This window comes from Salmo salar, chromosome 01 (genome assembly GCF_965601325.2).
Source record: "Salmo salar chromosome 01, fSalSal1, whole genome shotgun sequence".
Classification (NCBI taxonomy): Eukaryota; Metazoa; Chordata; class Actinopteri; order Salmoniformes; family Salmonidae; genus Salmo; species Salmo salar.
The window spans coordinates 34,303,308-34,327,764 of record NC_138291.1 but is presented as its reverse complement, the minus strand read 5'-3'; positions in this window follow the sequence as shown (position 1 = coordinate 34,327,764).

The following is a 24,457-nucleotide window of genomic DNA, read 5'->3' as shown; positions in this document are numbered from 1 at the left end:
TAGGACATTATGTTAGACAATACATGCATGTTTTGTTCTATCAAGTTCATATTTATATCCAAAAACTGTGTTTTACTATGGCGTTGATGTTGAGGAAATATTTTCCCTCCAATACCGCCAGTCAATCAGCACAACAAATTAAATAATTACTATTCGAAAACATTGGTAAAATATTATATTGTCATTCAAAGAATTATAGATTAACATCTCGTGAACGCAACCGCATTGCCAGATTTAAAAATAACTTTACTGGGAAATCACACTTTGCAATAATCTGAGTACTGCGCCCAGAAAAATAGGCTTTGCGATACAGACTAGGCGCCATGTTGGAGAGATCTAAAATCAAAAATACTATGTAAATATTCCCTTACCTTTGATTATCTTCATCAGAAGGCACTTCCAGGAATCCCAGGTCCATAACAAATGTAGTTTTGTTCGAAAAAGCTCATAATTTATGTCCAAAAAGCTCCGTGTTGTTGACGCGTCCTGTAGGCGACTCAAAAACATGAACGACGCCCGCTGGACTTGTCTTCACCAAAGAGGGAAAAAAAAATATTTACGTTCGTTCAAACATGTCAAACGTTGTATAGCATAAATCATTAGGGCCTTTTTCAATCAGAACTTCAATAATATTCAAGGCGGACGATTGCATTCTCTTTTAAAACGTATTGGAATGAGAGTACCCAAACATGCACTCGCGCGCCAGAGTAGTATCGGCCATCCGCTTATGACCAACGCTCCAAGTCTCTTGTTCGGTCAGTTTTCACAGTAGAAGACTCAAACCACTTTGTAAAGACTGGTGACATCTGGTGGATGGCGTAGGAAGTGCTCAATGATTAATAAGTCCCTGTGTGTTTCAATGGCATAGGCTTAAAAGTAATTCAACACATCAGATACACACTTCCTGTTAGAAATTGTCTCAGGGTTTTGACTGCCATATGAGTTCTGTTATACTTACAGACACCATTCAAACAGTTTTAGAAAGTTCAGAGTGTTCTCTATCCAAATCTGTTAATAATATGCATATCCTAGCTTCTGAGTTGGTGTAGGAGGCAGTTAAAAATGGGCACATATCTTTTTCTAAATTCTCAATACTGCCCTCTAGCCCCAACAGGTTTTAATCATGAAACATACACTTCCGCCTTTCTTTCTCCTGGAGAGTTCTTCATTCCTGTCTGCGCGATGTACTGAGAACTCAGCTGACAGTATGGATTGGAACAGTGTAGTGGAAGAATGAGAGAAGGTGATAATCGCAACTACCTACTGGCTAGTGTGGGAGCACAGCGTGATGATTCAATCACAATTTATGACATCGTTTGGATGGCAGACCATCTGTGGGCTATCACAGGGGTAGAAAACACCTTATCTGTGTCAATTTCGATGAAGAGACGTTCTCACGGAAGTCACGGGGTCACTGACGCCAGGAGAGATGTGACGACTGATTAAACTTTAATTGACTAAATTAATGTTACTGTGTGAATTAAATTGTCATGTTTGGATTGTTTCAAGACATCATAAAGAGCTATGACGTTTCATTATATGGATGCTATGTATGCTATGGATGTATTGTTACAGAGAAACTGTGTTATTCTGTTCGTCAGATGGCAGATAGTTCAAAGAGGAACGACACCCGGGGTGTGCTCTTATCATACAGTGTTGAGGTGTGATGATTAGACTAGAGAATGTGTGTGAAGTCTTATGCATTTTCTTTTAATGTTTTGGGACATGCAAAGTGATTGTAATTAGACTATAGGAGATACTTGGAGTTGGAGCTGTAGGAATAATAAAATCTGTGTTTAAACTTTGATCAGAGAGTCAATGGTAAACTAATCTCCTGATGTACGTATGTCATAGTGGTGAATTTTTAAAGACTTAGGATATTTTGTATTCTTTATATGTGAAGATTTCTGGTATGTACCATTTGCTCATTGTATTCTTATTGCACAACTGTAATAAATCTGATTACTTTTAAATGGATACGAACAGTAGTCCTCACATTTCTGAGTAATATTCCTTGAATTATTTTGTGGTAAATGTTATTCACAATACACATGGCATATATGCTCGGCATATAACTGTTTATCTCTGAGCTAAGGTTAACTCAATCATTTCATTCTAAGACATATATGGCATGATATTAGCTCTTTGTTCCTAGCTTATCCACAATAAAACGAGTCCTATATCTACATAACCTGAAAGACCGCTCAGCAAGGAAGAAGCCACTGCTCCAAAACCGTCATAAAAAAGCCAGACTGCAGTTTGCAACTGCACATGAGGACAAAGACCGTACTTTTTGGAGAAATGTCTTCTGGTATGATGAAACAAAAATAGAACTGCTTGGCCATAATGACCATCGTTATGTTTGGAGGAAAAAGGGGGAGGCTTGCAAGCTGAAGAACCCCATCCCAACCGTGAAGCACGGGGGTGGCAGCATGATGTTGCGGGGGTGCTTTGCTGCAGGAGGGACTGGTGCACTTCACAAAATAGATGGCATCATGAGGAAGGATAATTATGTGGATATATTGAAGCAACATCTCAAGACATCAGTCAGGAAGTTAAAGCTTGGTCGCAAATGGGTCTTCCAAATGGACAATGACCCCAAGCATACTTCCAAAGTTGTGGCAAAATGGCTTAAGGACAACAAAGTCAAGGTATTGGAGTGGCCATCACAAAGCCCTGACCTCAATCCCATAGAACATTTGTGGGCAGAACTGAAAAAGCATGTGCGAGCAAGAAGGCCTACAAACCTGACTCAATTACACCAGTTCTGTCAGGAGGAATGGGCCACAATTCACCCAACTTATTGTGGGAAGCTTGTGGAAGGCTACCCGAAACGTTTGACCCAAGTTAAACAATTTAAAGGCAATGCTACCAAATACTAATTGAGTGTATGTAAACTTCTGACCCACTGGGAATGTGATGAAAGAAATAAAAGCTGAAATAAATCATGCTCTCTACTATTATTCTGACATTTCACATTCTTAAAATAAAGTGGTGTTCCTAACTGACCTAAGACAGGGAATTTTTACTAGGATTAAATGTCAGGAATTGTGAAAAACTGAGTTTAAATGCAATTGGCAAAGGTGTATGTAAACTTCCGACTTCAACTGTAGTATTCTGAGTGGTGATGCAAGGCTATACCCACTGGATAGGATTATGGGCCTGTGGCATTCACATGGTAATGGAGGCAGATTGATAAATGTAGCATGCTCTATTGGAGTTCGATGTTTTAATAGTTTGTTTCAATATCTGTGTTTTTATATGTACATGAATACAAAGATAAATAACACATTTTTCTGAACTAATCCAATCTATTAGTTGCACCTGTTACTGAAATGGTTGTTCCAGTTTAGATGGTTTAGGCAGTCTAACCCTGGCAGTCATTCTGAATGCAGATTGTGGGAATCCACTCTGCCTCGATTTCAATTGGAATTAAACATCACTTTGTAAGACAGCAAAATGTGACTTGATGCTGGTTTTTAGCTTTAGTTTATGCTGGTCACCAGTAAAAACACAATGAAGGCTGGTTAACAACGGAAATACAACAAAGGCTGGTCTGCCAGCATAACCAGCTAGACCATACTGGTTGGCCAGCAAAACCATTTAGACCATGCTGTTCAGACCAGCTTGACCAGCATCTGACCAGCACTGACCAGCATAGACCAGCATGGACCTGCTTGAAATTTATGCTGGTCTGTGCAGTTTTTTTTCAGCAGGGGATAGGTCTTATCCCACCACAGGCTTTGACAAATGGAAGAAAACATCCAAATGTCACAGTACTCCCAATGCAACGGAGACAGCAATAATATGCAGCCATGCAGGTTGAGATGACACCCGGTTAGGGGCTTGAGGCTTGGGGCTAGGAGCTAGGGGCTGCTGCCCTCTTGGCGGCCTGCCAAATTTGACCTAGGCTCTCTGTGCCACATCCACTGTGGAATGCAGGGAATTTCCCTGTCTCATGTGCCATGTTGGAGCTAGAGAGAGGTTTATCTGAGGGGTAGGGGAGGGGTGGGGGGTCTTGATCCCCTTCCAAAAGAGTACCCTCTTATTCAATCCACCTGTTATTATTCTTTGGACTAGAGAGATGCACAGAACACGGTAAGCTAAAAATAATACGACATTAGAGTTCATTGACACATCCCATTTTACATTAAAAAAAATGTGCTGCCATTTTAGACATTTACTTCCCTCCACCACCACCATCCCCATCCTCCACCACCACTATCCCCATCCTCCACCACCACCACCCTCCTGTCTGCAGTGTTGGGTAAACAAGGCGGAACCCTCGTCAGCATGGCTGAGCTGGCAGCTCCTGACAGAACGCTGAATGAGTGATTTAAGGTTTCAAGTGAGAAGCTTTCACAGGTAATTAACCTTCTGATGAGTGTGCATGTGGGAAGACAGGGATCGAGGGAGAGGGAGGCGAAAACCTCCCTACATCACGTCACCATTTCAAGTCGAGACAGTGTGGATAGTTATGGCATCAGGTCTTAGCATACTAGCATGGGGCTTCACTCGTTCTTAGCAATTGTTGGGTCTGAAGGTACCAGGGAGAGTACATCATTCTGTCCTCACCTTCACAGTCCAGGAATAAGTTTCCGTAGAAATATGACTACAGTGTCTCAACATCAAGCCTCTTCCATATGTGGGTACAGTTGGCCAACAATAAGGGTGTAAGAAAATATGGATGAAGTCCCACTGGACAGATGTCTCAATGTTCCATTGCACTGCATCTTCATTTGTCTTATTGTGGAATGCAATGTGGGATAGGGGCTAGTCTATGCAATGTAAGTAAATACATGGCTTCACTTGGAGCAGACAGGAATATACAGTATTTGGGTGTGATTTCATTTTCATAACCTCGTAGCTTAAAGGTATACTTCAGGATTTTTCAATGAAGCCCTTTATCCACTTCCCAGAGTCAGATGAACTCGTGGATACCATTTGTATGTCTCTGCATGCAGTTTGAAGGAAGTTGCTAACTAGCATTAGCGCAATTGCTAACTAGCATTAGCACAATGACTGGAAGTCTATGGTAACTGCCAGCGTTCTAGTAGATACCATAGACTTCCAGTCATTGCGCTAACGCTAGTTAGCATTGGCTCGCAAAACTACCTCTTGTAAAAAAAAAACGAAATTAAATCCCTGTGAATACAGTATCTTCATGAATAATTCTGGAAGCCTGTAATGTAACCGGCTAACCGCTACCCTCAGGAAGACGTGCCACCTCTGGGACTACCTAAACACTACTGACTACTTCTCCCTGTGAAACGTTCAAGAAGTTAGCTGTTAAGCTGCATTTAAATATGAGCTAATCATTCCAGCTGTAAATTTCCCTGACGTTTGGCATTCACACTGGGAGGTCAGGGACTGTAGGGATACGTGCTGCGGATTTGCTTTAGGCCAGAGAGAATGAAGTGAACGGAACTTACACGCACACACACACACACACACACACACACACACCACACACACACACACACACACACACACACACACACACACCCCTTCCCGAAGCAGCCCCATTAGCAGTCATCAATGCTCTCCTCTCGCAGGCTCCCCAGGTTTCCCCGGTAACCTGATCTGTGGCGTGCTGAAAACCAGGTCCTCACCTGTTAGCAGAAAACCCACCCATGAGTCTTCTGGCTCAGTCTGTGGGCTATTTTTCTCTGTTTGCCACCCAGGCAGAAATGGATGGGACAGACAGTGAGGAGTGTTGGAGTGATTCATGTCCTGATAATTACACACTGTGTCCTCTCACGGATGTCAGCTGACAATACAGACTGACTGCACGGTTAGACTGGGAGGATGTGCCTTGACAATGATAGCCATTACTAGTTTGTCCACCAATAGACAATAGTCTACAGGGAAACAGTTTTGATATGAATACGTAAGTGATTTCTTAACAATATTGAATCTTTTTAATATACAGTTGAAGTCGGAAGTTTACATACATTTAGGTTGGAGTCATTAAAACTCGTTTTTCAACCACTCCACAAATTTCTTGTTAACAAACTGATTTTGGCAAGTCAGTTAGGACATCTACTTTGTGCATGACACAAGTAATTTCTCCAACAATTGTTTACAGACAGATTACTTCACTTATAATTCACTGTATCACAATTCCAGTGGGTCAGAAGTTTACATACACTAAGTTGACTGTGCCTTTAAACAGCTTGGAAAATTCCAGAAAATGATGTTGTGGCTTTAGAAGCTTCTGATAGGCTAATTGACATCATTTGTTGAGGGTGTGTACTGGAGGCGAAGTCAGGTGCAGGAGAGCAGAGTGTAGTGAACAGGCACACTTTTTATTCCAGTCCAACGAAAGCACAAAAGTACATAAATGTGCCCAAACACGGAACATAGACAAAAGTATGGCGCGTAACAATACCCACATAACATAAATACAATTTCACACAAAGAGATGGAGGGGAACAGAGGACTAAATACATGCAGTGAGATTAGGGAATGAAACCCAGGTGTGTATGGAACAAGACAAAACAAATGGAAATATGAAAAATGGAGCGGCGATGGCTAGAAAGCTGGTGACGTCGATCGCCGAACGCCGCCCGAACAAGGAGAGGAGCCGACTTCGGCGGACATCGTGACAGTACCCCCCCCCCCCCCCCCCCTCTTGACACCGACACCGGCCTCGGGGACGACCCGGAGGGCGAGGCGCAGGGCGATCCGGCAGGCGACGATGAAACTCCCGCAGCAGTTCAGGGTCCAAAACATCCGCAACCGGGACCCAGCACCTCTCCTCCGGACAGTACCCCTCCCACTCCACGAGGTACTGAAGGCCCCCCGCCCAATGCCTCGAATCCAGGATGGAACGAACAGAGTACGCCGGGCCCCCCCCATGTCCAGAGGGGGCGGAGGAACCTCCCGCACCTCAGATTCCTGGAGCGGACCAGCCACCACCGGCCTGAGGAGAGACACACGGAACGAGGGGTTATTACGGTAATCGGAGGGAAGCTGTAACCTGTAACACACCTCATTCACCGTCCTCAGGACTTTGAATTGCCCCACAAACCGCGGACCCAGCTTCCAGCAGGGCAGGCAGAGGGGCAGGTTTCGGGTCGAGAGCCAGACCTGGTCCCCCGGTGCGAACACCTGGGCCTCACTGCGGTGACGGTCCACGCTGGTCTTTTGGCGCAGCGCAGCTCGCTGGAGGTGAACATGGGCGGCCTCCCATGTCTCCTCCGCGCGCCTGAACCAGTCATCCACGATATACACCACTACACCCTGCCCGTGCAGGTCCCTGAAAATGAATGAAACCCAGGTGTGTATGGAACAAGACAAAACAAATGGAAATATGAAAAATGGAGCGGCGATGGCTAGAAAGCTGGTGACGTCGATCGCCAAACGCCGCCAGAACAAGGAGAGGAGCCGACTTAGGCGGAAGTCGTGACATCATTTGAATCAATTGGAGGTGTACCTGTGGATGTATTTCAAGGCCTACCTTCAAACTCTTTGCTTGACATCATTGGAAAATCAAAAGAAATCATCCAAGACCTCAGAAAAAAATGTGTAGACCTCCACAAGTCTGGTTCATCCTTGGAAGCAATTTCCAAACGCTTGAAGGTACCACGTTCATTTGTACAAACAATAGTATGCAAGTATAAACACCATGGGATCACGCAGCCGTCATACCGCTTAGGAAGGAGGCACGTTCGGTCTCCTAGAGATGAACATATTTTGGTGCGAAAAGTCCAAATCAATCCCAGAACAACAGCAAAGACCTTGTGAAGATGCTGGAGGAAACAGGTACAAGGATATCTATATCCACAGTAAAACAAGTCCTGTATTGACATAACCTGAAAGGCTGCTCAGCAAGGAAGAAGCTACTGCTCCAAAACCGTAATAAAAAAGCCAGACTACGGTTTGCAATTGCACATGCGGACAAAGATTGTACTTTCTGGAGAAATGTCCTCTGGTCTGATGAAACAAAAATAGAACTGCTTGGCCATAATGACCATTGTTATGTTTGGAGGAAAAAGGGGGAGGCTTGCAAGCTGAAGAACACCATCCCAACCGTGAAGAACAGGGGTGGCAGCATGATGTTGCGGGGGTGCTTTGCTGCAGGAGGGACTGGTGCACTTAACAAAATATATGGCATCATGAGGTAGGAAAATTATGTGGATATATTGAAGCAAAATCTCAAGACATCAGTCAGGAAGTTAAAGTTTGGTCGCAAATGGGTCTTCCAAATGGACAATGACCCCAAGCATACTTCCAAAGTTGTGGCAAAATGGCTTAAGGACAACAAAGTCAAGGTATTGGAGTGGCCATCACAAAGCCCTGACCTCAATCCCATAGAACATTTGTGGGCAGAACTGAAAAAGCATGTGCGAGCAAGAAGGCCTACAAACCTGACTCAATTACACCAGCTCTGTCAGGAGGAATGGGACAAAATTCAACCAACTTATTGTGGGAAGCTTGTGGAAGGCTACCCAAAATGTTTGACCCAAGTTAAACAATTTAAAGGCAATGATACCAAATACTAATTGAGTGTATGTAAACGTCTGACCCACTGGGAATGTGATGAAAGAAATAAAAGCTGAAATAAATCATTATGTCTACTATTATTCTGACATTTCACATTCTTAAAATGAAGTGGTGATCCTAACTGACCTAAGACAGGGACTTTTTACTAGGATTAAATGTCAGGAATTGTGAAAACTGAGTTTAAATGTAATTGGCTAAGGTGTATGTAAACTTCTGACTTCAACTGTATGTTACACACAATACTTAAAAATAGAAAACTGCCATTATTGATTGGAGTACTAAAATACAGAAGGATAGCCTACAGTAGAGACAATATAATTATGTGAGCCACGATAGAACTTCTGATGTTTATCTGGTAGTAATGTTATGGTTTTCTGCTAATTCACATCAAGCTGGAGGCATTGCAGCAAAACAAAATCCCACGAGGGAGAAACCATTCGAAAAACCAAATAAGAACATGTAGGTAATTATTGACTCAGACTTTTTTAACAGCTCTCATCACTGTGTGGTAATTGTCTTATCCATGTACATGACTTCCTTGAGGTTGTTGAGGGTGACTCTCTCTGCAATCACAGGGATTATCATAGTTATTTTTGATTAGATGGTCTCTCTCTGCAATCACAGGGATTATCATAGTTCTTTTTGATTAGATGGTCTCTCTCTGCAATCACAGAGATTATCATAGTTATTTTTGATTAGATGGTCTCTCTCTGCAATCACAGAGATTATCATAGTTATTTTTGATTAGATGGTCTCTCTCTGCAATCACAGGGATTATCATAGTTCTTTTTGATTAGATGGTCTCTCTCTGTAATCACAGAGATTATAATAGTTCTTTTTGATTAGATGGTCTCTCTCTGCAATCACAGAGATTATCATAGTTATTTTTGATTAGATGGTCTCTCTCTGCAATCACAGGGATTATCATAGTTCTTTTTGATTAGATGGTCTCTCTCTGTAATCACAGAGATTATAATAGTTATTTTTGATTAGATGGTCTCTCTCTGCAATCACAGAGATTATCAGTTCTTTTTTATTCTTTTTTTTTCTGATTAAAACAAAGCATTTTCTACTTTCTGTCCACATTCAGCGACACTAGATTAGGCACAACAACAAAAACAGTATTTGTTTTAGTAATGCTACTGCTAGATAGTAGAGGTTTGGAAGCCTTTCTCATTTTACTGAAAAGACAATGGCAGATTTAAGGTGCTATTGTTTTTTATGGAGGCGAATCTAGATGTAGAATAATGCACGGTGTTTTTACCGTACCACTGATCTATGAGACTCAATAATGAAGCCTTCTCCCAAGGCTCTCTGGGATGCATTTAGGACATGCATGGGGAAAACAATGGCGGGTGTATTACCAGAAAAGATAAATCTATCTCATTAATCCTTTCATCTCCCGGGCTGGGAGGCACATCTAAGGGAACATGCTGCAGCAGCCTTGTACGCTCGGATCTTTCACACAGATGGGCAGAGAGGAGAGGAGGAAGAGAGGATGGATGGAGGAAGGAAGGAGGGAGGGAGGAAGGGAGGAGGGAGGGGGCTCAGTGTCAATCTGTGCATCATTAGACAGTGCAGCAACTACAAGAGGAAGAGAGGGATTACGAAGATGCGGCTTTCACTACAAAATGATCAATGATGTCTTTGTCTCTTCATGAAAAAGTGATGAATTCTCCTTTCCTCTTTGAAGCCATGCGTTAAAATAAGTCTGCTTTCAGAGGAACTGATGAAAAAGAAGGTGGATGTGTATGTTAATTGAGGCTATGGAACAGTAAACTGCCCGGAGGTACAGATCAAACTGAAATATAAGCCTTAATGACTAGTACGCTTTGGTTACAGCTATTTTGCTTCCCTTTACAAGAGTTAGTTCACTTAAGTATTTTAAATACATATTTGAAATGTCAATCACAAGTTCAAGTATTGATCTTCCCAGATTGTGGTTTTCTGTCCCACAATTCCCTGGTACTCTTACTACCCCTCCAGCATACAGCACAAATTAGGGCCAGTAAATTCCATTGATTTTGGTCAAATATGCCATTGATTCTGACCATGTGAAATGGACAGGCAGTCCATAAAACAGATAAAGAGGTCATAAGGGTTTTATCAGCCTGTAGAGTCCCATGGAAAGCTTTAGGGGGTTGTGAAAGTAGGAGTAGGAGCAGAGCATCCTCCACAGGGCAGTTTTGAACATTCAGTTATATGGTGTCAGCTTTTCTTTCCTCTATCTCTCTTGAATTATTAAAACATCTTGAAATTAATTATGTTGGATTATTGCATCTATTACAATTCACAGGTTTAATGATGATATTACTTGTGCCAGTAATTGTATACACATTTCTGAGAAAAACAGAAGTGTTTTTTTTGTTTTAAGACTTGAGCGGAATATGTCTGAAAAGTTTTCTCAATTTGTACAGTTTACAATAAGCACACTAATCAAGAGGGCATGATGTTTTATTGTTAAAATGTCCACTTTAAACTTTTTGGACAACATGGATAAATGAAATGGAAATAGACAGAGCTGAAACCTTAGTTGATTACAAATTCAATTACAGAGGTCCTTATGCTCATTTGAGAGGTAGACGGATATCTGATACACCTGAACATAGATTTTCCTTTGGATAAGATCTCTAAATGAAAAGGCTTTGGTATGAATTGCAACAGGGGGAGTAAATGACATCATACAAAGCGCTTGGAATAGCCATTTATGCTAAATGTATTCATTTCAGGATATTACTGTAATAGTTACTTAGATGTGAGGATTATAGACCCTGAATTGCAATCATTGAAGGTAGCGTCTGTTTACAGACTCAAACATTTCCTGACCCAGCTTTATTGCTATAATGTTGCCTTCAGGTAGGCATAAGACTATATGAGTTATTCATCATCCTCAACATATTTTAGTCATTTTCATATTGTTATATGAAAATGGAATCTTGGAATCTACTATCGTCTCCTCACATCTGTACTTTACAGTTCTGTAAAAGACGCAAACCTTTTGTCTGCAGTTGTTCCTCCGTCTAATGAAAGTGCCTGAATGACTTTAAAACTGGAGGAGAATAGGATGTGGTGGAGGAGACAAGGTCCAAGAACACACTAGTCCAAAGACAGCCAGGGAGTGGAGGAGTGCCTGTGTTGTCAGGTAAGCGCTATTAATAATGTATTTCTCTCCCTCTTAGTGGAGACTATAGGAGAGGAAAATGGAGGAGGAGGTCTCGGAGACCACGCTGGATGTCAACCCTGTCAACCTTTATTTTCACCTGTCAGCGCGGTGACTGACGTACAAACGTTTGCTTGCCCTTCCTGTGGTCTTCACCCGCGTGCGTTGCCGTGACAGCCTGCGAGGAGGAGACAGCCCAGGCCTTCGTCTCAGGGCCCCCCTTGCCCCCCCCCCCCCCCACACACACTACACTCTTTATCTCAGACGGAGTGATTGAGAAAGCAACCGCCTCATCCTTCTCCTCTTGAGATGTCATTTACTCCTCTAAAACACAACTAGTTGCGAGAGAGATATGAAAGGGATCGACAGTGAAGACAGTGGAGACACCTGTCCAGGATTGGCTGAGTTGTGAGGGTTTGCAGGTGAGGTTCTTCTGCTCATGCATCCAACCAGTCAGGCCCATACTGTATACAATAGATCAATCATATTCATCACATGGATACTGTGTCAGTTGATGGTGAGTTTTGTTAGATTTGTTGCGGTGGAGACGCTCCTTTCTGCCAGTAATGTCCATTAGCCAAGGCCTTCACAGAGTAGAGCAAGCACAAAGCACTCTGAATTACAAGAACATATGTTATATGTATTATATAATGTAACATTTTATAGAATAGATACTTGTAATAATCAAAGTAGAACCATCTGTTATTATCAGTTGGATTTAATGTTCCAAATGTTGGGGTTGCCTTTTTATTAATGTGTACCTTTCAGTGCTGATTTTAAAAGCATACGTATTCAACGTGGATACTGCAATTAGCTGGGCCAAATCCACATAATGGCATTCAATTATAGCTTGCAAACCATGAAAATAAATATGTCTCTCTGCAGCCTTGGCTTTAAGGTTTGTGGACACGCATGCAAGGTTTTGTCTTTATTTTGCAGATTTTTAAACTTCCTCTTTGAAAACCACAAGAGGTTTAATGATAGATCTTGGAGAAGTCGCTGAACATGGCACGGCTGCAAGCATTGCAACCCTGTTGTTGTTTTTGTATAAAGTAAATGAAAAAGCTGAACTCCGATCAAAACCAATTGAATGTCAGCGAAATCAGGGCGAACTGTAGCTTCCAAAGCAAAGCCCACTGAATGCATCAGACTGGCTACGTCAGAAAGAACTTTGTTAGAATCAAAGACTGTGTCTTGTGGTTAATGTGTTGTCTTTTAAGGGTTTTACCAATTTCATTGAATTATTTTGAGATTTTCAGGCATTACTATACAGTGTGAGCATAATCTTATTTAGCGTTTTACACTTGCGTCAATAATCAAGAAATAGAACCAAGTTGGAAGTTAACATTGAGTGCTATCTTCACGCCAAAGTGAATAATATCTACACAAAGTCTTTTGCAAATATTACACCTTTATTACAATTTGTAGAAATGTCTGTACTGTACCTAACCAAAACCATCCAGAGATAGATTATCTAACATTCCTCTCACTTTGGGTTGAATCTAGAGCCAAGCATCTCCTTGATGTAAACCCAGAGATGAATGAGATCCTGAGAGTCATTTTGCTGTCTGTGATCAGTCCATTGGCAGCTATGGGTTCTGGATGGGTGGGTGGAGTCCACGTCTCTCTCTGTCAGTCCGCATGGAATCCTGCACTGGGGAACTTCACAATCAGCCTTTGTTTTGGTTGACTCCCTCCTCCTCTAGCTTCTCTTCTGTCATCCTTTGATCACGTCAAGCCCCTGCACTCTCTCTCTCTCTCTCTACCTTAATGGGGTTGACGGGAGCTATGTACGTATAGGACTGCGTTCAGTGAGACGATAGGTATCCCATCCATTGCCCTTGGATCTTCCAACCCTCCACCCCCACACCCATCCCGACACACCCCAGCCAGGTAGATGACAGCAGGTGAGCAAAAACCCCTGGATTCCCTGGATCCTCCCCACAGTGGACCCCCATGTCCCCCTCCACGGGCTAGCGATGCTATCTTCTAACTGAGACAAGGGTCAGCACCTGTGATGAAACACCACACTACTGCAGAGGGATGTCAAAATGTGCAAATCCCTCACCTGGGCTCGGCTCTGTTCAGGAATGCATAGAATCCAAATGTAGGTTGAAGAGGAGCGGGTAAAGGACTTACATTAGGGGAACGATGTATCAAGGCCTTTTTAATGTTGCGGCTTCTTAGCCCATTACTAGTGACAGGGAATGTCCTGGACAGTGGTATGAAGGGAAGGTGACAAGTGGATCCTGCGGAGAGAGGAGATGAGACACCTGTGACTACATGATTCCTCTTGGCTTAATTAGAGGGTTGGAACGGATCGTATCTCTTCACCCATACTGGCTTACTTCTGCACTGGGATTATATATTGACGAGTAATTTGATTTGGGACTTTATGTCATCATGTTTGAAAACCTGTGTTTTTTGGATATCGTCACATTGCTCCTTCTTATCAAAACAAACGAAACCACGCACATGTTAAGCTCCCTCTCTATCTTTTTCTGGGCCTCATTGATTTTTGTCTTTGCCCAGTCCTGTCATCGCTCCTCCTCGGCCTACCCCCCGCAAACAATAACAACTCAGGCCTGCTCTCTTGCCCTAACTCCAACACAGGAAGTGTCAGTCTGTGTGTGCTGCGCTGGGTGTTGGGTGCTGCTGCCCAGTCTTAAATGCCCCCAAACCCTTCTGTCGATAATATCGATGTAATCCACAGGAATTTTTGAGTGATCCTGCTGTCAGAGGAGCCTAATGACAGGCAGCGGAGAGGTGATTGAGCCTGCTCTACACAGGGCCGGCCGGCAGCCAGCCAACCAAGTCAGGCATTGATAAAGTGTCACAGACTTCAGCGCTTTGATTAGCCCTTCGACTAATGCCATGCTAAGCAGAAACATTACAATGCCCCCGCTAGCTACGGCTAGAGAGAGAGGAGGACCGGACTGAGCAGGGGAAAAAATATACTCTACAGGGAAATTAACCAATGTGGATGAAATGGTGTACCAAGGAAATTCTTGGATAAATTAACAACGCAATTACATTACATGACACGCAGCAAGATGGATGAGGAAAACTTGGCCGGCATTATGTTCTGTTTTCCAAATTGCAATTTATTTGAGGGCTTTAATGGATGCCGTATTAAAACATCTTGGGCCCCGGTCAGGTTTCATTGTGTGTCACCCAGCCATGATTGATGACCTCCTCTTCCCTGCCCCTCCTCCCCCTTCTCAGCTCCATCACCCCCTACTTCCCACACCCGTTACTCCCTCCACATTTGCTGGGAATGTTAAACATTAGCTACATTTATATGGATGCAGGAGTAAGCAAATTGATTTTCTTATCACTTAATTTCCCTGCTCGGTGCTGCAATGAGACAATAAATCCTGGCCTACTTGGATCTTGATACCCCCTCTCTCTCACCTCGTGGTACATTTCTATCAATAATGCCATTTGTCTCAAATCTCGGGCCTCTTTCCTCTCTCTTCATCTCCCTCTGATCTTGCACGGCTTTCCATGTGCTTTTGTTCCAGTTTCAATGATAGCTTGGGCCATTTTGGAAATGAAAATATAATCAAAAGTATTTTTATTGCTGTAGCAAATGCATTAGTGTGTAAGGGACATCTGGAAATCATCCCAGCAGAGCTTACACAGTTATGGCAATATCATAGCGACTATTTTACCATTCATAATTACTCACAGGACAGTGAAAAACCACATGCGTTCTGCTTTGAACTGGGAGAAACTGGTTTTAGGACAGCGAGTGAAACCCATGCAGACAAACGAAAGCAAACCCCCATTCACTTTTCTCCCTTTTTCCTCTCCTCCTGTCCCACCTTCATTTTCGTTTTCACTGTTGCTGTGGGATAAGTGCAGTGGAACCTTTTGGGGAGGAAAAGGTTAATAACATTGTGAATAAATCAGCTCTGCAGCACATCCCCTGCATGACATCAGCCCTCCTCCAACCCATGCCATAAACAACGTTGTTTTTTCATGTTTGTTTCAGATATGTGCAAACGGATAAATAATGAATGAGCAGCCCTGACGGGACACATATTTCACTTAGCGGAAACGGCTTTAATGCAGTCGAGGTGGATTAGGCTCGCAATCACCCCGTTTTAACATGCAGCAAGGGGAAAAGGATGTTCAAACAACATTCAAAGCATGTTGGTTGAACTTTAGGTGTGCTTCCTTCCAATGATACTGACCTAGTTTTGAGATAGGCCGTTATCTCTTTACCTGCTTCACTAACCGGAAGGGAATTACTGTAAGGAAGAGGCAGACTTCATCTCATTATTGTCAATATCTATGGAAATCTAGGAAATGTTGTGTCAAGATTTAATGATACAAAATATTTTCAGAGAATTTAAGGAAATGCTTAACAAATAGAGGGGAATTATCTAAATTAAGGAATTGATTTTGATAATGAATAATTGCTTCCTCAATTTCTTTGTTGTTTTATCGTAGCAGCATATCCCTAAGACATTACATTTTGGCCAGACCTTTTTCCTCAGACTACAAAACTGCTTTGCTTATACATTCCTCAACATTTGAATTAATGTAATTATTTGGACTTTTTGGAAAGGATATAGGCAGAAACTACTTCATATGCGGCTCCATGCAGTTCCATTCCATGCTCTTTGATTTTAGGTATGCCAAAAGTCTGAGACGCAAGTGCAAAATCTTACCCTCATTCCATATTTATTTACATATTCCGAACAGAAGTGTTCTCATGGTGGTTTGAGGGAAGATTCGGCACGACTTTCCATTTTTCCCAGGTCTCGATGGTTAAATACAACAAAAAAAATCAGACGTTTTTTTTGGCGAGCGGATGGCTTTTAGAGGGTTTATCTAAACAAAGTTTGGGGTTTGTAAATAGCCGAGGTTATCTGGCCATCGAGCTGGGCCTCCAGATGCCTGCTGAGACAGACCACCTGCTATGGGAATGCCTTCACAGTGAAAGCAACACACTGAACACAGACAGTCAGGGGGGAAATGGTCAGGCTGCACTCACTGACTGAATTTCCATCTCTCTGTATCTCATCTTCCTTCTCTTTCTCCCTCGCTCTCTCTCTCTCGCGCTCTTTCTCTCCCACATCTTTATGTTTAACATGGCCTGACTGAGGATGAGAGGGAGACTTCTCTTTTCCCTCTCCGGAAGACAGATTCCCCTGTTAGGAGAGTTCCACCCCCCATAGTCTTCCCCTACCCCTCACCCCTGGCCCCTGGACAAAACAGCTGGACAGGAATTGACTCTGCTGCGGGTCCAGACGATCCGATCATGTTAAAAAATGACAACTCTTTTGAAGTGCCGGGGAGATGGGCTGGAGGTTTGGGCGGGTGTGAGAAAACTAAAACAAAGGTAGTTTAATATGGTGGTTGCCAGTGGTAGATAATGTAGATAGAGGGGGATTGCCACAATTATTTTTTGCTTACAATAGAAACCCCTTGAAAAACAGCCTGCAGCCCGAAGCATGAAACATAACTTTGTTTTTTAAAGTCTGAACTCTGAGTGTTTTTGTTTTTTTACATCTCTGCTAGGGTTGACATGAAAGTCATAACTGTCACGGCTTTCTTCGTCGGAAGACGATATAGCGAAATCGTCGTCTGAAAAGGTGGACCAATATGCAGCAGAGTTGGTGTTCATTTTCTTAATTTATTAACGAACGTTGCACACAGAAAAACAAGAAAACAATAAGCACGACAAATGACAGTTTTGCAGGCTCACAAAAACACGCAATGCAAAAAAATAAAAATAACAATCTCCCACAAATACAAGACAAACACACCCAACTAATATAGGACTTCCAATCAAAGGCAACACCAAACAGCTGCCTTCAATTGGAAGTCCACCCCAATTAACTCAACATAGAAACACACTCACTAGACTACACATAGAAATACATAAACATAGACCATAACTCAAAACCCGGAAATAATAAATCAAACGCCCTCCTAACTAACACACCACCCTGAACCACATAAAACAAATACCCTCTGCCACGTCCTGACCAAACTACAATAACAATTAACCCTTATGCTGGCCAGGACGTGACAATAACAGTGTTAGTCCGTGTGGGTAAGGTTGATTCAAAGGTCTGTTTCTTTCTTAATTGCTATGTACTGTAATATATACTGAACAAAAAAATGTAAACGCAACATGCAACAATTTCAAAGATTTTACTGAGTTACAGTTCATACAAGGAAATCAGTCAATTGACATAAATGTATTAGGCCCTAATCTATGGATTTGTCATGACTGGGAATACAGATATGCATCTGTTGGTCACAGACACCTTTAAAAAAAATGGGCCTCACAATGGGCCTCAGGATTTCGTCATGGTATCTATGTGCATTCAAATTTCCATCGATAAAATGCAATTGTGTTCGTTGTCTGTAGCTTATGCCTGCTCATACCATAACCCCACTGCCACCATGGCGCACTCTTCACAATGTTGTCATCAGCAAACCGCTCGCCCACACAACGACATACACGTGGTCTGTGGTTGTGAGGCCGGTTGGACATATTACCATATTCTCTTAAACAATGTTGAAGACGGCTTATGGTAGAGAAATTAGCATTCAATTATCTGGCAACAGCTCTGGTGGACATTCCTGCAGTCAGCATGGCAATTCCACGTTCCTTCAAAACTTGTGTACTAAAAGTGTACTTTAATTGTCCCCAGCACATGGTGCACCAGTGTAAATAAGGTTTTTGAGCATATGGAACATTTCTGGGATCTTTTATTTCAGCTCATCAAACATGGGACCAACACTTTACATGTTGCGTTTATATTTTTGTTCAGTGTAATATATGTTGTAAATAACAACAAATTAGTTTAAGTAAGTGAGGTTAAGTTATTGATTTAGTTTTACTGGAGTGCTGATAGTGTGTGTGTAATGTATATATAGCCTACATATATAACCTCTCTGAATCCTCTCCAGCCCTGCCTCTTGGTTTAAACGGCACTCTTATGATCCTAGGCCACCGTATAGGACTGCTTTGACACTCCTCTTTGATCAATAGGGCCTGGTGCATTGTGGTCGTACAGAACAGACGTCCGTTCCCTGCACTGTTTAAGAGGTCACAATGAGAAGTAGCACAGTGCATCAAACAACCCCAACACCCCCTCACACCCCCCAACACATCATCTGACATGACACATGTGAGACAACACGGACCACAACAATGGCTGCCTCCCTTTGATGGATTGAATTCCTGAGTGTTTATTTACATCGGAGAAGCAGCCCAGCCTGTCTGTCATTCAGCGTGGCGTGGTTGGGGCTTTGAAGTCGTGGCAGCATGGTGGTGATGCATCATCTCTCCCAGTGAGATGCAGGGAGGCGGCCATCTTGGCAGCACTTCTTGGGGACAGGCCTCAGACACGACGTTTGATCAGGGAAACTTTCCCCTTGTGTCACGGCTCTGAGCAGCTGCAGTGTGGCCTTCGTTGTGGTACAGTATAGAATCTTGGTATATTGATGATTTACGATGGCATGGAACAGCACTTGACTTGCAATTGGCATCAAAGTAATTGGGATTGGATCCTTTCAAGCTTGTTGTAGGGGTGCAGGTTATTCAAGGATATTTTTGCTCTGATAACACTGAATGGAAATTATTGTGGACATCATTGAAGCCAAAGTAAGTCTGTTAAGACTGCGTCTCATGGAGACATAACATGCCCAGTGTGAGCTACTCCAGGAAGTGAGGTCCTTGATATTCAGGATCCTTGGGACATCCATACCGCATTGAAGTTGAAATTCAAAATGGTTAAGGTAAGGGTTAGGTTAGGATTAAGGTTATGGTTAAGGTTAGGGTTAAGGTTAGTGTAGAGACTTCCCAAGGATCCCAGATAACACCGACCCCGGAAGTGACGTTGCATGCTAGCTCAGTGCTGCCCCCTCTGATTAAAAAGTCAAGTTGAAGGCCGACCAGGGTACTGCAGGCTGCCATTAGCAACTAAATTACACTATACTCTTCTGCGTGCAGTTTTTCTAGAGATAAATCAGATCAAGTCCCGAACTGTGCGATGGAGTAGTAGTAGTTTCCAACAGGCCAATACTGTACATAGTTTAGCGCAGAAAACCTGGTAATTAACTGAAATCGACCATAATCCATTGCGTGTCCATTTGACCGGGGAGCGGTCACTACTACCATCATGGGACTTGTATTCACTGTTTTATTCTGTGTTGTTACAGCATTCAACCCACATAATGCATAGTGCATTTAAAATGATCAAAACCAAAAACTGTGATTCATTTTAATAATCAAACGGAACCTGAACCGACCTCAAAAAGCACTAATCACTCAGCAGTAGGCTTCTAGGCTTTCTGAAGCTTCAATATGAAGGGGCAGTCATTCTCCCCTGCACGGACCACACATACACACCACCACAGACACACACACACAGCCAGGCACCAGCCATAGGCCTCATCCCAGCACATTAATTAAAGCTGAAAGGTTACAAAAAGTGGGAGCCAATAACAAGGACACATATTACATTTAAGTTGCCTCTTCTCCTTACACCCTCTCAATAATTCATGTTATCAGAGAGTCTACAAGGAAGTGGGGACTACTCCCAGCCCACCCCAGCCCAGCCACAGACAGGGATCGTCTGTCCCCTGTACCCAATCTAAGAAAGAAAGTGTGTGCACCAATACATAGGCTGGCAGCCCAGCCTCATAAATAAATATGATGATTGTTAATGGGGTTTAAGATTACCCGGTCAGTGCTGCGTTCCCCAGCCTCCTCCTAGCCCTGATATACGAGTGCATAGGGGCTTCTGGTCCCCGAGGTCCCCAAAAATATGACACCAACAGTAGTCTCTGGGACAACGACAAATCTGCAATATCACAATCTTTCCTTTTCATAATCATAATCACCATCCTCATCACTATCATCTCTGTCTTCAAAATCATGACATCATCACCTCCGTCATCTTCATTTGCAGTACATGTTAACTTGTTTCAGGAAAGCTTTTTCTTTCCAGAGAAGAGTTTGCCGCAGTTTGGAACTATAGTCTTTTTTTTCACTCTCTGTATTCCTCAGACGTTCACTAGTATCCAGCTTGCTGTACAGATATTCCTATTTACCAGGAAGTGTTTACAGATTTCTATCAGTGTTTGCATGTCATTACATAGCAACTGAAGGCTTTCTCTCTAGCACTAGATTGTGTTTATCTTCGGCCTGGAATAGATTTCACTCTGTTTAAGCACTGATAGCCTGTTTCATCTTCTCTGTGAATACACCGCCTTGACATGGAGTGATATAGGGAAACCGCACATTTACATGGATATTTACATCAAGTCAAGCCAAAATATTGTTTTTGTTACATCATACTTTTTGTTATCATTTTGTGTCAGTATGAAACATATTGCTCTTCTCATCCTCTTGTATCAGTTCTGAAATAGTACAACTATTTGGCTGGTAACACAGAGAGCGCCCAGACCATGTTAGGCCATGCAAATGTAAACTGTTCATAGTTCAAGTTTATATGAGTAATAATAAACATCATAAATTCACAGCATCTGGTCTTGAGGAAGAAACTGTTTATTTTTCTAATAGGGAGATTGTATCTAATAGGGAGATTGTATTGCACCCAAAACCTTAGCGATGCTGTAAATACTTGTACAAATTAACTGTAGTGTTGCAGATTTGATGGTCATCCAAACCTGCTCTTTTTCAATAAGCCACCCTTTAGAACATATGGAAACAATACAAATATTATTGTCTTTCATATACACTAGATTTCAAGTGGAGCATACGTTTTTCAAAATGATGTACTGCAAGTTATTATTTATTTAAGTATTCTTTATTCACAAAGTGATTCTTACCATCCTGCAGCTTTTTGGGATCTGGGTCGTTCCACGAAATGGGTGCCTTTTGGATATGTAAACTTTTAAGAAATTAACTTAAAAATATCTCTTCTTTCAACATTAAATTGCATGGAGGATATGTTTAAAATCCTATGAACTAAGAGTAAAACACTGTCTGTCAACCCCGCTACAGACACTTATGTAACTGCCTCACTATTTAAAAAGCATGTTTGAGATAAAACATTTTCTCATTGATGAAGTATCCCTTGTACAAATAAACTCACATATAATATCAACCTGATAAAGTTACCGTTGGGCATCTAACAAGACTGACGTTAACAGGGCTGAGGTTTTAGGTGAAGATCGGCCATTACTCCTCATGTGGTGAAGAGCATGGGACCACACGGTGTTGATGAAAGGAGGAATTATACATACGTTCCACACATAATGAAAGTTAAATGAAATTCAAGTTTTCCAAACATTAATTGAGAGAACAGGGTTGACGTGTTGAGGTCGACCACCTCAGTCAAAGATAAATTGACCAAAAAGAGAGAAAGTACTTACTACCCTTTCCACCATGCTGTTCAGAAGACACAAACCATGTCTCCTGCTGTGAATCATTTAACTTGGTGGAATGATCCATTATTTTAAAGGGGTAAATAGTTTACATAACAGGAGTGGCCTTAAAATGAGGGACAGACGTAAATGCATCACTAATCACATGAAATAAATAATCATCTTCAGACATGACTTTGTCAAAGCAGCAAAATAACTAGGGCTTTACAATGACGGTGAGAACTTGGAGAAATTAGTGAATCAAAAATGGGGTAAAATCTTCCTAGAAGTCACACACGGTTGACCGAGGTACATGTCAAAATGCTGCATTTCTTTGCGCTTTAGCAAGCCTTTACTCACATAAAAAATCAGATGTATTGAATTCTCCATGTGGTCTATAATAAATTGCACTAAAGTGCACAGGCTTTTCAAATTCAATATTGGTGCCTCATTTCTACTTAAAATATCAAAGGCACCCAATCTACAGTATATATTTTCTTGGCTAATTGTATGACCACACATGTGCCTATATGTATGACTGTATGACTGTATGAATATATGACTGTATAAGCATGGTCCTTGACACCATGGCGTGGTGTTGTTTTTCTGGGTGAGCTGGTTGGATTGCATGCCTGTAACTCCCCCTCCAGGACAACTTGCACATGGTCTCCCTGCTCCCTGTTCCTTGTTCCCTGCACCACCGAGGCTGGAGCTGGAGCCTGCCTCAGCCTCTCCCCCACTCCCTACTCCCCAGCCTCCAGTCCCCACACAGCCCAGAGCTGAGCTGATAACAAGTGAGCGTGCTCCCGGAATGATGGATGAGCCCTAGCCATAGGCTTGTCAGTAGAGGGTGGTGGGCCATATGGAACTGGCATATGGACCTCATAGTCTAAGATGGGCCGAGAGGAGGGGAGTGACAGCGATATACATTAAAGACACTGCTCTGCTCTTAAAAAATGCAAGGTTCATCAGTTTGGTGGGGGAATATTAGTTAGTGAGGCTTCCGAGAGGCGCCAGCCAGACAAACACAGCCAGATGGACCTTCTGTTGTGACTTGGGTAGATACTCTGGATTTATTCAATTTGATCTTCTGTCTCTAAGCTTTTTGGGTTGCGATAATTGCAAAGAATGGGATAGGCCTGATTTCAAGGCATTGAAGTCATTAACTTTTTTTTATTCAAGGTAACGTAGACAAAAGTCATTGAAATTTGTGGTTTAACATTTTTAGGGTTAAAAATAGCCTGAAATGACTCTATAGAGAGAAATATGCATGCATTAATTATGCCTTTGACCTAATCGTGATCATTCTATTTTTACTCCTCTCACCTACGATGTGTGTGTGTATTCAAGTGTTTTAGTGTGTCTGCCTGTGTGTGTGTGTGTGTGTGTGTGTGTGTGTGTGTGTGTGTGTGTGTGTGTGTGTGTGTGTGTGTGTGTGTGTGTGTGTGTGTGTGTGTGTGTGTGTGTGTGTGTGTGTGTGTGTGTGTGTGTGTCTGAGTGCCCTGTGGAGTGTCTGTGGGCCCTGAGGAACTCTGTTTGATTGTTTAAAGCCCCTCTTAATTGGCGCTTTGTCTGTGGGCTCCTAAATGAGCTGGGACACCCACCGAGGAGGTTCCCGTGGAGAGCGCAAGCCCGTTTGACAACCCCCATGGTGGGGCCTGTCCCGTCACCCCTCAAACTGCCAGCCGTGTGACAGCGGCCTGCACGCACTACAAACACCACCCTGCCCAATTAAAACTCAGCTGTCAGAGAGCAGATATTACACTGTCTCGACTACGGTGTGTGTGTGTTTGTGTGTGTGGCTATGCATGCATGTCTGTATGTATGCAATCGTTAAGGAATGAATGTGCTCCCTTTATCCAGGGCTCACTCTGTGCTTGTTTGTGTATATGTCAATTTCTATGTCACCAGGTGTGCTCGGCCCTCATGTCCATGCATGCTGCAGCATATCCACCCCTAGACAGAGTGTCCCAGCCCTGTATTTGAGACCGTTTTTTTTTAAAGCGTGTGCATGTGTATTCTCTGTGAGTTGGGGTGCCCGGCAGACTGGCTGGATTGGGTTACATGCAGAGTGATTTGTAATTCTGAGTAATCACTTAGGACAAGGTCTTACACCATTTTATCTGTTCACGACTGTAGGCCAAAGTCAATACTCATAGGATAGTAATGAGTGGAGGCTAACTGAACCCTTTTATTAAAGCTCAGAGGAGTGAATCTGATGCCGGCCTGCTTCCCTTTGAAAGTATCTCTTTTTCTCTTTCCTTCTCTCTCTCTCTCTTCCCCCCAAACAGACCTGAAGCTCCAAATAGCCAGCAGCAGCACTTCCACCACCTCTCCAACATCCTCCGTTGCTTTTGTTTCCAAGTGGGAGGGAGAGAGGGGAAACAGAGAAGGCTGATTTCTAGAATATCATACAAGACTGTATGG